Source organism: Globicephala melas, chromosome 2, assembly GCF_963455315.2.
Source record: "Globicephala melas chromosome 2, mGloMel1.2, whole genome shotgun sequence".
In the NCBI taxonomy this organism is placed as follows: domain Eukaryota; kingdom Metazoa; phylum Chordata; class Mammalia; order Artiodactyla; family Delphinidae; genus Globicephala; species Globicephala melas.
Window position 1 is genome coordinate 76,665,741 of NC_083315.2, and position 13,385 is coordinate 76,679,125.

The window sequence follows — 13,385 nt, forward strand, 5'->3', positions numbered from 1 at the left end:
TGTAAAACAGATAGCTAGTGGGAAGCAGCAGCATAGCACAGGGAGATCATCTCAGTGCTTTGTGACCACCTATAGAGGTGGGATAGGGAGGGTGGGAGTGAGACGTAAGAGGGAGGGGATATGGAGCTATATGTATACGTATAGCTGACTCACTTTGTTATACAGCAGAAATTAACACACCATTGTAAAGCAATTATACTCCAATAAAGATGTTAAAAAAAAAGAAACTATTAATTATCAAGTTTTGGCATAGTATCAAAGAATATCCACAATTATCTGAAAAGGCTATTAAAATACTTCTTTTTCCAGTTTAAGAAAAGCAGGTATGGACATTAAGTGAAGTTAAGAGTTGTGATTATTTCTGAATAAGGATATTCTAATTTCTGAATCGAGACCACATTTATGTTTAAAATGACACTATTCATTGTAGTACCTTAGAGTGGTCAGAATGGTAATGAGACCCTCCTAAGTGTTCATCCAGGGATGAGAGGAACACCACCCACTTATAAACAAAATGCAGACATGGACATGGAGGGACAAAGGCACTAAATCAAGGTGGAAAATGATATGACTCGAAGAGCAGATGATCACATTATAGAACATGAAGACACTTAGAACATTTTAATCACAAAATTCAAGGTAGCTATAGCCAAGTGGAATAGAGGGTGCTTAATAGTGTTACACAGGGTACAACATAGATCCCATGACTTCTCTACCTTCTAAAAAAATTTTATATTTTTAAATTGAAGTAGAGTTGATTTACAATGTTGTGCCAATCTCTGCTGTACAGCAAAGTGACTCAGTTATACACATCTAGACTTTTTTTTTTCAATTTTATTTTATTTTATTTTATTTATTTATTTTTTTGCAGTATGCGGGCCTCTCACCACTGTGGCCTCTCCCGCTGCGGAGCACAGGCTCCGGATGCGCAGGCCCAGCGGCCATGGGCCACGGGCCCAGCCTTTCCGCGGCACGTGGGATCCTCCCGGACCGGGGCACGAACCTGCGTCCCCTGCATAGGCAGGCGGACTCCCAACCACTGCGCCACCAGGGAAGCCCTTATTTTATTTTTTTGGCTGTGTTTGGTCTTTGTTGCTGCGTGCAGGCTTTAGTTGTGGCGAGCAGGGGCTACTCTTTGTTGCGGTGCGCGGGCTTCTCATTCTGTTGGCTTCTGTTGTTGTGGAGCACGGGCTCTAGGCGTGTGGGCTCAGTAGTTGTGGCTCGCGGGCTCTAGAGCACAGGCTCAGTAGTTGTGGTGCATAGGCTTAGTTGCTCCGCGGCATGTGGGATCTTCCAGGACCAAGGCTCGAACCTGTGTCCCCTGCATTGGCAGGCAGATTCTTAACCACTGCGCCACCAGGGAAGCCCCGATTCTTTTTTATTGTTTAATATTCTTTTCCAGTATGGTTTAATCACAGGATATTGCATATCATTCCCTGTGCTATACAATAGGACCTTGTTTTTATCCATCCTATATATAATAGTTTACATCTGCTAATCCCACACTCCCAGTCCTTTCCTCCCCCCAACCCCCTCCCCATTGGCAACAAGTGATTCCACGACTTCTTTACAGTGTTTAATACTTTATTAAATTAAATTTGACCTGGAAGTTACTCTTTTAACCAGAAGCTAAGATGAGAGGGAAAATGCCAAACAGAGAAGCAGATATGGATTGTACTGAGTGGAAACTTGCCATATAGAGGCAAAGAAACCATTCCACTTACAAAGTTCCAAGTGGCATTTTAGAGAAAGGAGAGTCTTGAGAGGGTGTTACTCTGAAAATCCCCAGTGGAGCCAGGAATTTTTCTGGTGGCAGCCATGGAAAGAGGGATATTAAAAACCATTGTTTTTAAGCATAGGCCAGAGTTCACTGAGCAATATCTGCTTGTTTGAATGGAGAGAGAATGAATAATATATGCAAATTCCATGTTTAAAGTCCCCTTGTTTAGAAGTCTGGACTGCTTGATTTTGTCTCCCTAATCTACTTAGGCAGAGACCTTTTCTTTTGTTTTAATATCAAATAGGCTTTAGCATGGGCAGGTCTAATGAGACTTTGCCATTGGTGGAGGCTTAACAGGGCATCAGGAGATTTTAAGTAAATTTCATTAGAAGGCTACAATCTCTACCTCACGAAAGATTACATTTTTTAAAATGTAAGGGGTCAGGATATCCCTCCAATTTGCTAGAGCAATAGCCTAGAAATATCCTACAGGGATTACCTGTAGGTTTTTGATACCCCCTCTACAGTCTACTTTCAGTCATGAGCAAGCCACAGAAACTCAGAGCCTAGAGTGCTTGGACAATTGAAGTTTTCCACCTTTCAGCAAAAAGCTGAAAAGTGTATGTATAAATATAATTATTGTTTGGACACTGGATTTGATGGAAAATAAAAAGGCGTATTAATAACCAGTTTCTGTTTTTTTAGAGTCCTGAATTTTTGTCTCATTGCTATAAAAAAATTAAAATATGGATTATCCCAGAGAAGGGAAGTATTGCTAATTTGGAAGACTGAAACAAATAGAAAGAAACCTCCTTAAGTTAAACGCAATTAAAAAGCAGATATAGTTAGAACTTTATGAAGACTTCTGTATAAAGTATGAATTTTTGAGCGTTTGCATGTGACTAAGCAAAAGAATTATTTGAAATCTTAAAAGCCTTGCTGCACAGAAACTCTCTCTGACTCAGGCTATCATGGGAATTTAGATAGGGAGAGACTCAGAAGAAGGTGGTAAATAACCCAAAACTCGGTTAGTAAAAGGAGAGAGTGGCCCAGGACACTTCCCTTAGCCACTCCTGGCTAAGAGTATTCATAAATTCCCCAGAAAAGATAATAGTTGTAAACAACAGAAACACACATTGCTTATACCCTCTCTTTTTCTTTCTAGTTAGTGAATTCACGTTTTAAAATTCCAAAAGTACAAGAGTAGACAATAATAAGTTCTATTTAACTCTTATCCAGTAACTTAATTCCCCTCCTCAGAGGTAACTAATATTACCAATATCTTATATATGCTTCAATGCATATATGTGCAAATGTACACACAGTTTTTATGCAAATGATAATTTTCCATGTACTCTGAAGCTTATTTTTTTCACTAAACTATATCTTGGGATTAATTCTGTATCAATAATAATTTTACCCATCTTTCTTCAGCAGCATAGTATTCCATTGAATGGATGCCTCATAATTTATTTAATCAACTCTACATTGATGTAATGAGTTGTAAGTTTTTTGTACATATGTAAGTAATCTATAGGATAAATTCCTAGAGGTAGAATTATTGATTCTAAGAGTATATGTGTTTGTAATTTTGATAAATATTGCTAAATTACCCTACATAGAGGTTGTACTAATTTATGTTCCTATCAGCAGTGTATGAAAATGCCTCTTTCACACACTCTCATTAATACAGTGTTACCAAGCTTTGTGATCTTTTCCAACTTGTGGGGTTAACCATGATGTTTCAGTTTAATTTTATTTTGCCTTTCTCATTATGAGATTAAACATCTTTTCTTATAAGTTTTAGAGCCATTTATATTTCCTTTTATGTAAACTGTTCAAATTCTTTGCCCATTCATCTGTTGATTTATCTATAGGGGGTTTTTTTTCTTCTCTTTTTATTCAATTCTCTTTACTTTAGGGCAAAATGAATCTGGAGTTGCTGTCCATAATGAGAGAATATATTTAGTTGAGGAACATGCAGTTTGGACAAATGAGCCTCCAGCTTGTGTCCAGGTGAGTGGTTGAAGTTCCTTTTGAAATTTGTTCAAGTGGTTCAATGAGGTTACTTTTTGCAATGGTGCTACCGGACGAAGAGATATTTACATGTAGGAAGAGGCTTGAGCCCCCTTTGTTTATGCACCTAGTTCAGCCACTAAACTTCATCCTGTATCCTAAAAATGATGCCTCATAAATGATTGAGCCCTATTGAAAATAAAGATGGGGATGAGCTTTGAAAATAAATGTAATACATACTCGAAATAGAAAAATGGGATACCTTTACCTTTCTCATAAACCAAAAATACCTAGAAATCTTTGGGAATAGTACTTTCACCCCCCGCCCCAAACTTTGCAAACATCTCCTTTCCACCCCATTTCCTTATTTTCTGTATCATAATTCATTCATTTCCATAGTGCTACTTACTAAGGGGTCCTGCTTCCTGGCAGAAGTGTGAAGGAGTGGTTTATGATTGGTCTGATGGAGCAACGTCTGCCCCAAAGGACAGCTCTTTAACACATCAGCATGCAAGCAGCCCAGGCTGGGCAAATTGCCAACTGAGCCTTTCAGAACAGCAATAGCTTTTGTTAATATATACCTCATGATTTGTTTTAATGCTTTCACAATTATTTTCATAGTTATTTTTCTACTTTACATGTTCTCTAGTAACATATGGACATGTGTTAGCCCTGACATTTCTCCTGATTGCCAGAAAAATATATCTTTCTAACTACTCATATTATCTAATCTCTTCTTTGTGGGAAGATTTTAAACAATTGCTTTAATATATTTAATATTTGCAGGACTATTCAAACTTTAATTTCTTCTTCAGTCACATCTCATATGGTACACATATATTTTTCAAGAAACTTTCCATGTGGTCTAAGTCTTTAAAATTGTTAGCATATAGTTCTTGTGTTTGTAGTTGTTTAAAAAGTAAGATTCTTTACAGATTAAAAAACAGCAATTTGTGATATGAATTGCAAATATTTTCCCAACATTTCCACAGCATTAATGAATATTAAATATCATTTGTTGTCTTTATATTTGAATAACAACTTGGATGATATAAATTTCTTGGGTCACGATTTCTTTCCTTGATAATTTTAGAGGCATTTCTCCAGTCTTCTGGAATTGGATATTGTTGTGGAGAAGTCTGATGTCAGCCTGTTTTGTTTTTACCCTTTGTAGATGACTCATTATTTCTGCCTGGTTGTCCAAAGGATTATTTCTTTATCTTCACAGTTCATCAATTGTATCAGGATATACCTGTGTCGACGATAATGTGTCAGTTTTTTTTTCTGAGACCTGACATACCCCTTCAAAATGAACGTTTCTTCAGTAATATTTCAAATATTTGTTCTGATCCATTATATAGGGATATTAAGTAAGTGTATGTTGTATCTCACTTGCCTGTCTTCTCTAGATATCATTGTATCTCTAATCATTTTAAATTATATTTATTTTCATTCATTTTGCTTGCTCTATCTAACCTCTATGTTCCTTTTTGCATTCTCATCAGTATCTGGTCTCTCCTGGTCTACTTCCCATTTTTACTCCATTTCTGATATTTTTAAAGCCACTATTCCCCCTAGAGATCTTCCAACTCGTGTTTCATTCATTTTGTTGTCTCTTTCCTCCTGAATCTTGTATCTCTGCCTTTTGCTCTTTATTAAAAAAATAATAATAATGTGGTAAAATATATATAATATTTACCATTTTAACTACTTTTAAGTGAATGGTTCTGTGGCATTATGTACATTCATATTGTTGTGCACCATCTACACCATCCATCTCCAGAACTTTTTTGTCTTCCACAACTGAAACTCTGTACTCGTTAAATACTAACTCCTCATTCCTAACCCCCTCCCCCAGCCCCTGACAACCACCATTCTACTTTCCATCTCTATGAATTTGACTACTCTAGGTACCTCACATAAGTGGAATTATGCAATATTTGTCTTTCTGTGACTGCCTTATTTTGTTTAGCATACTATCTTCAAGGTTCATCCATGTTGTAGCATATGTCAGAATCTCTTCCTTTCTTTTTTTAAGACTTTTTCTTTTTCAGAGCAGTTTTCAGTTCATAGCAAAGTTAAAAAGGAGGCACAGAGATTTCCCATACACTCCCTGCCTCCACACATGCATAGCCTCCCCCATTATCAACATCCCCCACCAGTGGTGCATTTGTTACAATTGATGAACCTACACTGACACATCGTAGTCACTCGTTTACATCTGGGTTCATTCTTGGTGTTGTAGATTGTATGGGTTTGGACAACTGTAAAATAACATGTATCCATCATTATGGTATCATACAGAGTATTTTCACTGCCCTAAAAACTTCTGTGCTCTGCTTATTCATCCTCTCTCTGCCCCAACCCCTGACAATCACAGATTTTTTACTGTCTCCGTTTTCCAGAATGTCATATACTTGGAATTATACAATATGTAGTCTTTCAGTTGGCTTCTTTCACTTAATAATATGCATTTCACTTAATAATATGCATTTAAGTTTCCTCCATGTCCTTATTTATTTATTTATTGGCTGCGTTGGTTGCTGCACGTGGGCTTTCTCTAGTTGCGGCGAGCGGGGTCTACTCTTCATTGCGGTGCACGAAGTATACGTTGCGTTGCTTCTCATTGCAATGGCTTCTCTTGTTGTGGAGCACGGGCTCTAGGTGTGTGGGCTTCAGTAGTTGTGGCACACGGGCTCAGTAGTTGTGGCTTGCAGGCTCTAGAGTGAAGGCTCAGTAGTTGTGGCACACCGGCTTAGTTGTTCTGTGGCATGCAGAATCTTCCCGGACCAGGGCTCAAACCCCTGTCCCCTGCATTGGCAGGCAGATTCTTAACCACTGTGCCACCAGGGAAGTCTGTGTCCTTTTATGGCTTAATAGCTCATTTCTTTTTAGCGCTGAATAATATTCCATTGTCTGGATGTACTACAGTTTATTTCAACATTCACCTACTGAGATACATCTTGGTTGCTTCCAAGTTCTAGCAATTATTAATAAAGCTGTTATAAACATCCTTGTGCAGGATTTTGCATGGACATAAGTTTTCACCGCATTTCACATTATGGTTTTCACCGTAAATGCCAAGGAACGTAATTGCTGGATTGTATGGTAAGAGTATATTTAGCTTTATAAGAAACTGCCAAACTGTCTTCCAAAGTAGTTGTACCATTTTGTTTTCCCATCAGCAATAAATGTTGCTCCACATCCTTGCTAACACTTGGTATTGTCAGTGTTCTGGATTTTGACCATTCTAATAGGTTTATAGTGGTATCTCATTGTTGTTTTAATTTCCATTCCCTGATGACATATGATGTGGAGAATCTTTTCATATGCTTATTTGTCATCTGTATATCTTCTTTGGTGATGTGTCTGTTAAGGTCTTTGGCACATTTTAAAATCAGGTTATCTTCTTATTGTTGAGTTTTAAGAGCCTTTTGTATATTTTGTATGACAGTCCTTTATCATATATGTCTTTTGCAAATATTTTTCTCTCAGTCTGTGGCTTGTCTTCTCACTCTTGATGTTGTCTTTCACAGAGCAGTTTTAAATTTTAATGAAATTCAGCTTACCAATTATTTCTTTTATAGATCGTGCCTTTGGTGTTATATCTAAAAAGCTATCATCCTGCCCAAAGTCAACTAGGTTTTCTCCTGTATTATCTTCTACTTTTACATACATTTCATAGTTTTGCATTTTACATCTAGGTATATGATTCATTTTGAATTAATGTAATTTAATGTAATTAATGTAATGTAATTTCTTTGTCTAGATTCATGGTTTTGCATGTGGATGTCCAGTTATCCCAACATTGTTTGTTGAAAAGACTATTTTTCTCCATTGTATTGTCTTTGTTCCTTATGTCAAAGATCAATTGACTATATTTTGTTGTGTTTTTGTTTTATGGCCACACAGCTTGTGGAATCTCGGTTCCCTGACCAGGGATTGAACCTGGGCCAGAGCAGTGAAAGCCCAGAATCCTAACCACTAGGCCACCAGGGAACTCCCCCAGTTGACTATATTTATGTGTGTTTACTTCTGGGCTCTCTTTCTGTTCCATTCATCTATTTGTTGATTCTTTCGCCATTACTACACTGTCTTGATTACTATAGCCTTATAGTAATACTTGAAATCTGGTAGTTTCAGCATTCCAACTTTGTTCTTCTCCTTCAATATTGTGTTGACTATTCTGAGTCCTTAGTCTCTCCGTATAAACACTAGAATCAGTTTTTCTATATCCAAAAAATAACTTTCTGGGATTTTGATTGGGATTTCATTGGATCATAGATGAAGTTGGGAAGAACTGATATCTTGACAGTATTGAGTCTCCCTCAGTATTGAACATGGACTATTTCTCTATTTATTTAGTTTTTCATAGTTTGCCTCAGATAGATCTTGTACCTATTTTATTAGATTTGTACTTAACTATTTTGTTTTTTTGGAGTACTAATGTAAATGGTATTGTGTTTTTAATTTCAAATTCCACTTATTCATTGCTAGTATATAGGAAAGCAACTGACTTTTGTATATTAATCTTTTATCCTACAACCTTGTTGTAATTGTTCCTTAGTTCCAGAAGTTTTTTATTGATTCTTTTGAATTTTCTACATAGACAATCACGTCACCTGCAAACAAAGATAATTTTATTTCTTCCTTTCCAATCTGTATACTTTTTTTTTCTCGTCTTACTGCCTTAACTAGGACTTCTAGTATGGTGTTGAAAATAGGTGGTAAGAAGGGACATCCTTGTTCCTGATCTTAGCAGGAAAACTTCTAGTTTCTTACCATTAAGTATGTTAGCTGTAGGTTTTTTGGTAGTTATTCTTTATCATATTGAGGCAGTTCCCTTCCACTCTATTCTTCTCTTCCTGAGTTTTTCTTTGATTTTGTCAAATGCTTTTTCTGTATCTATTGATATGATCCTGTGCTTTTTCTTTTTTAGCCTGTTCATATGATGTTATATTAATTAACTTTCAAAAGCTGTACCTGCCTTGCATATCTGGGATAAATCCCACTTGGTCATGGTGTATAATACTTTTTATAGGTATTTGGATTTATTTGCCAATATTTTGTTGAAGATTTTTGCTCTGTATTCATAAAAGATATTGGTTTATAGTTTTCTTTTCTTGTAATGTCTGGGACTGGTTTTGATTAGGGTAATGCTGGCCTCATAGAATGAGGAAGTATTCCCTCTGCTTCTATCTTCTGAAAGAGATTGTAGACAATTGGCATAATATCTTGCTTAAATGTTTGATATATTTCACGAGTTACCCTGTCTGGGCCTGGTGCTTTCTGATTTGGAAGGTTATTAATTATTCATTCAATTTCTTTAATAAATATAGGCCAATTCAGATCATCTATTTCTTCTTGTATGAATGTTTGCAGATTGTGTCTTTCAAGAAATTGGTCCATTGCATTTGGGTTATCAAATTTGTAGGCATAGAGTTATTCAAATTCTTCCTTTATTATCCCTTAATGTCCATGGGATCTGTAGTGATGTCCCCTCTTTTATTTCTGAAATTAGTAATTTGTGTCCTCTCCCTTTTTCTTAGCCTGGCTAGGGGATTATCAATTTTATTGATATTTTCAAAGAACCAGCTTTTGGCATAATTGATTTTCTTTCCCTTCCTTTTTAAGGCTCTTAAACATATTGTATGTATATTTGGGTTCTTGTTTTATAGATAAATTGCTCCATTAACTGTTTAAATCCGTGGCAAACACTTGGTCAAATTTTTCATCTGTTTCATGAATATACTGCTTTGATCAGTGTTCATCTGCATTTCTTCTTATTCTTTTTCTCCTCTTTTCTTGTAATACTTTTATATAGATCCTGGATGGTTTAGTTTTGATTTCTCATGTTGGTTTAAGTGGGCTTCTCCTTGACCAGCTATTTCCAAATGATTCATATGTTAGGGATGCTAAAGCCGTGTCCAAGGCTAGCAGCATTCTCCCTAGAGCCCTCAGTTAAGTGTGAGAGTCCATTTAACTGTTAACCTCTCCCTGGCCAACAGAAATAGGCAGTTTGTAAGATTCATAGCATTCAGAATCTTTTTCTAATCCTCTGCCTCACCAACAGGCTGTTTTTTAAAATATGGCTCATCATATGAGTCCTTGTTCAGTCCTGTTAGCCCTGCTTCTCAGAATCAAACTCCTGTCACTATTCCACACAGCTTGTCCCAGTTAGGACGCATGAGGATTTTAGTTCTTTATCTTGGGCATGCTCCTCATCTTGGGGCAGCGCCCGCTCTCTCAGGGATTTGCATTCACAGGCATCCCCTTCTGCTTCCTCCCACATCCTGTTTGATCTTCACTGCTTTTGGCAGCCCTTCTATCTATTTGTGGCTTAGGATTTCACATGCATCCTAGCTTGTATTTCTCTTTCTCATTCTTCTTTAGTGTGATTTCCTAGAGGGGAAGGAGGAAATGCCAATTTTATTCCACTATGCTCAAACTGAAAATCTGTATCTAATTCTTCTTCCATAGTTTAGGATAAGTCATTCTCAAATAAATGCTTTATTATTTTTGTGAACCTCCAAGTTAGAGAACCCTTTCAGGTATTATTATGGATATTTGAACCAAGGAAACCCAGCTGACAGTTGCAATTGAGAGCATTATGATGAAAAGGCAGAACCAGAAGCGCCACTCACAGAAGGAGGTCTGAAGTTGTTAATTTCTACCTGTGTATGTTGCATGCAACATCTTTATGTCTTCTGATTCTATGATCAGAACCATTAATGTCTTTTCTATCACCTAATCATTCTCATAAGTTTCAGATTTAAAGGAAAACAGTTGTTCTTGACTGATATTGAGATTGTGATCTAGGAACTCCCCTTCCTTCAGCTAAACATACTCATTATGCAGTTCTGCAAGTCAATTTTTTATGTCTCTGGGTCTATAGCAGGGCCTGCTTTACTGTGGGAAAAAAATGTGGATTCAGGAAGGCCCTGAAGTATACCTCTGATCTAGATGCACAGGGAAATTTCATCAGTAATAATTTATTCCTCTGTGTTACTGTGGCCTCCTTTTAAATGCCTATATTTCTTTGGAAATAAGTAAGTTGTCATTAACATCTTTGTGTAAATCACATTTTTAAAAATATTGTTTCTCGAGGAAGGAACACTGGGAAAGGAAACAGAGGAAATGGAAATTAAGGAACACCCAAGATAAACATTGAACACCAAGATAAACATTGCCCACTTGTGTAAAAAGATCTAGCTTGCCTTGTGTAAAAAGAACGCAAGTTGTTACTCACATTTTATTAATAGTTAAAATTATATAAACATACCTGTAGGCAAACAAACCTAAAGTTTAGTATGTGAGCACTTCCTGGTGAGAAGGCAAAATCTTTCTAAATGCCTATAAGTAAACTCTTGCTTTCCTTCCTGAATTTATGGAATTTTTAAGCCTTGCATTCCACACTAAGTCCGTTGACTTTTTTGTTCTTTCTAGAGCATACCTCTGCTCTATGCAAGCTTAGCTGCTATTCTTTTTATATCCTCTGAAGCAGTACTGGCCATACCAGCTAGTTTAAGTGTAATTAAAAAGAGTACCACCTTAGGATTTTGCAATATCAACTGCACTTATGTTATATACAGAGTGATGTGAGGATTAGATTTAAACTTTCCTGTACCAGGCTGGCTGGCATAGAGGGTTGTTGCTCAATGTCAGAATTATCAATCCTTTCATTTTTAGAAATGGATTTTTAAAAATATGTTGACAGGGAAGTGTGGACAGCAAGGATTCCAATGTAAAAAATATACATTTTGTGAATTGGAAACTATCTCCTGACAGAAATGCAGTTTTGATTGACATTCTCATAAGGGTATAATATGGTCATCCATACATTATGTATAAACTTACCATCATTTCCATAGCCATGGAGAACACATTGTTACTTCTTCTCAAAAGTACTCTTAATCCCTTGGCTTATACAACTGTGGTTATACTGCCAAGACAGCCATTTCAATTTCTTGTCCCATAAACAGAAGCACTTAGACACAAATACTTGCCATAAGAAGATATTTTGAAAGGCATTTAATTAATAGTGATGGTTTTGGAAATGATCAGTTAATAGGAATCATGTCCATACTGAATGTTGTGTTCTGAGAATTCTTTTATTCAGTCATCATTCACCTAATTGAGAAATTTTCCAGGATTCAATACTTTTTTTCTTCTTGCCTGTCCTTTAGTCATTCCATTGTAGTACTAATTTCAAGAAAAAGAGAAATGATAATAGCCAAAAAGTGGAAAAAACCCAAATGTCCATCAGCTGATGGAATGGATAAATAAAATGTGGAATAGCCACACAATGGAATGTCATTTGGCAATAAAAAGAAATGAAGTACTGATATATACTACAACTTGGAAGAACCTTGGAAGTCTTATGCCAAGTGAAAGAAGCCAGTCACAAGTGACCACATATTGTATGCTTCCATTTATATAGAATTTCAGAATCTGCAAATTCATAGAGATAGAAGGTAGATTAATGTTTACCCAAGGCTGAACAGTGGGGAGCAGGATGGGAGTGACTGCTAAAGGATACAAGGTTTCTTTTGGGGGCAGTGAAAATGTTCTAAAATTTATTGTGGTGATGGCTGCACTGCTCTGTTGAATACACTAAAGATCATTGAATTGTTTACTTAAATTTTTTATAACTGATAAAATATTGTGTCAATTTCAGATGTATAACATAATGATTTGATACTTGTATATAATGCAAAATGATCACCACAATAAGTCCAGTTAATATCTGTCATCATAACATAGTTATGAAATTTTTTCCTTGTGATGAGAACTTTCAAGATCCACTCTCCTCACTACCTTCAAATATGCAATACGGTACTATTAACTGTAATTATAATGCAGTACGTTATATTCCCATAACTTATTCATTTTATAACTGGAAATTTGTATCTTCCCCCTTCACCCATTTCTCCCACCTCCCACCTCCCCCACCTCAGGCAACCACCAATCTGTTCTCTGTATCCATGAGCTCATTTTTTTGTTTTTTTTGGTTTTGGTTTTCATTTTAGATTCCACATACAAGTGAGATCATTTAGTATTTGTTGTTCTCTGTCTGACTTAACTTCACTCAGCATAAGGCCCTCAAGGTCCATCCATATTGTTGCAAATGGCAGGATTTCTTTCTTTTTTTATGGCTGACAAGTATTCCAAATGTGTATACATACCACATTTTTAAAATCCGTTCACCTGTTGATGTATACTTAGGTTGTTTACATGTCTTGCTATTGTAAGTAATGCTGCAATGAACATGGGGGTGCTTAGATCTTTTCAAATCAGTATTTTAATTTTCTTCAGATAAATACCCAGAAGTGGAATTGCTGGATCATACAGTAGTTCTATTTTTAATTTTTTGAGGAACCTCCATACTATTTTTCATAGTGGCTGCACCAATTTACATTCCCACCAACAGTGCACAAGGATTCCCTTTTCTCTATACCGTCTCCAACACTTGTTATTTCTCATCTTTTTGATCATAGCCATTCTAACAGGTGTGAGATGATATCACCGTGATATCTCACTTCCATTTCCCTGACAATTAGTGATGTTGAGCATCTTTTCATGTACCTGTGCCATCCATATATCTTCTTTGGGAAAACGTCTATTCAGATCTTCTGCCCATTTTTTAATC

General features: G+C 36.4%; 1 protein-coding gene across 3 annotated transcripts in view; it reads left to right on the forward strand.

The window, feature by feature from the left end:
* Window positions 1-13,385, forward strand: part of ZNF280D (zinc finger protein 280D) — a 291,340-nt gene that overhangs the window by 125,696 nt on the left and 152,259 nt on the right. The window contains exon 3 of one of the 3 annotated variants that reach the window (XM_060294220.2): window positions 3,642-3,736. The exons of 1 other annotated variant lie outside the window; for it this stretch is intronic. The gene's annotated coding sequence lies outside the window, so the exon portion shown is untranslated. Of the gene's footprint in view, window positions 1-3,641; window positions 3,737-10,369; window positions 10,389-13,385 lie in introns of those variants that run through there. One more of the 3 variants, XM_060294223.2, reaches the window with a different exon arrangement.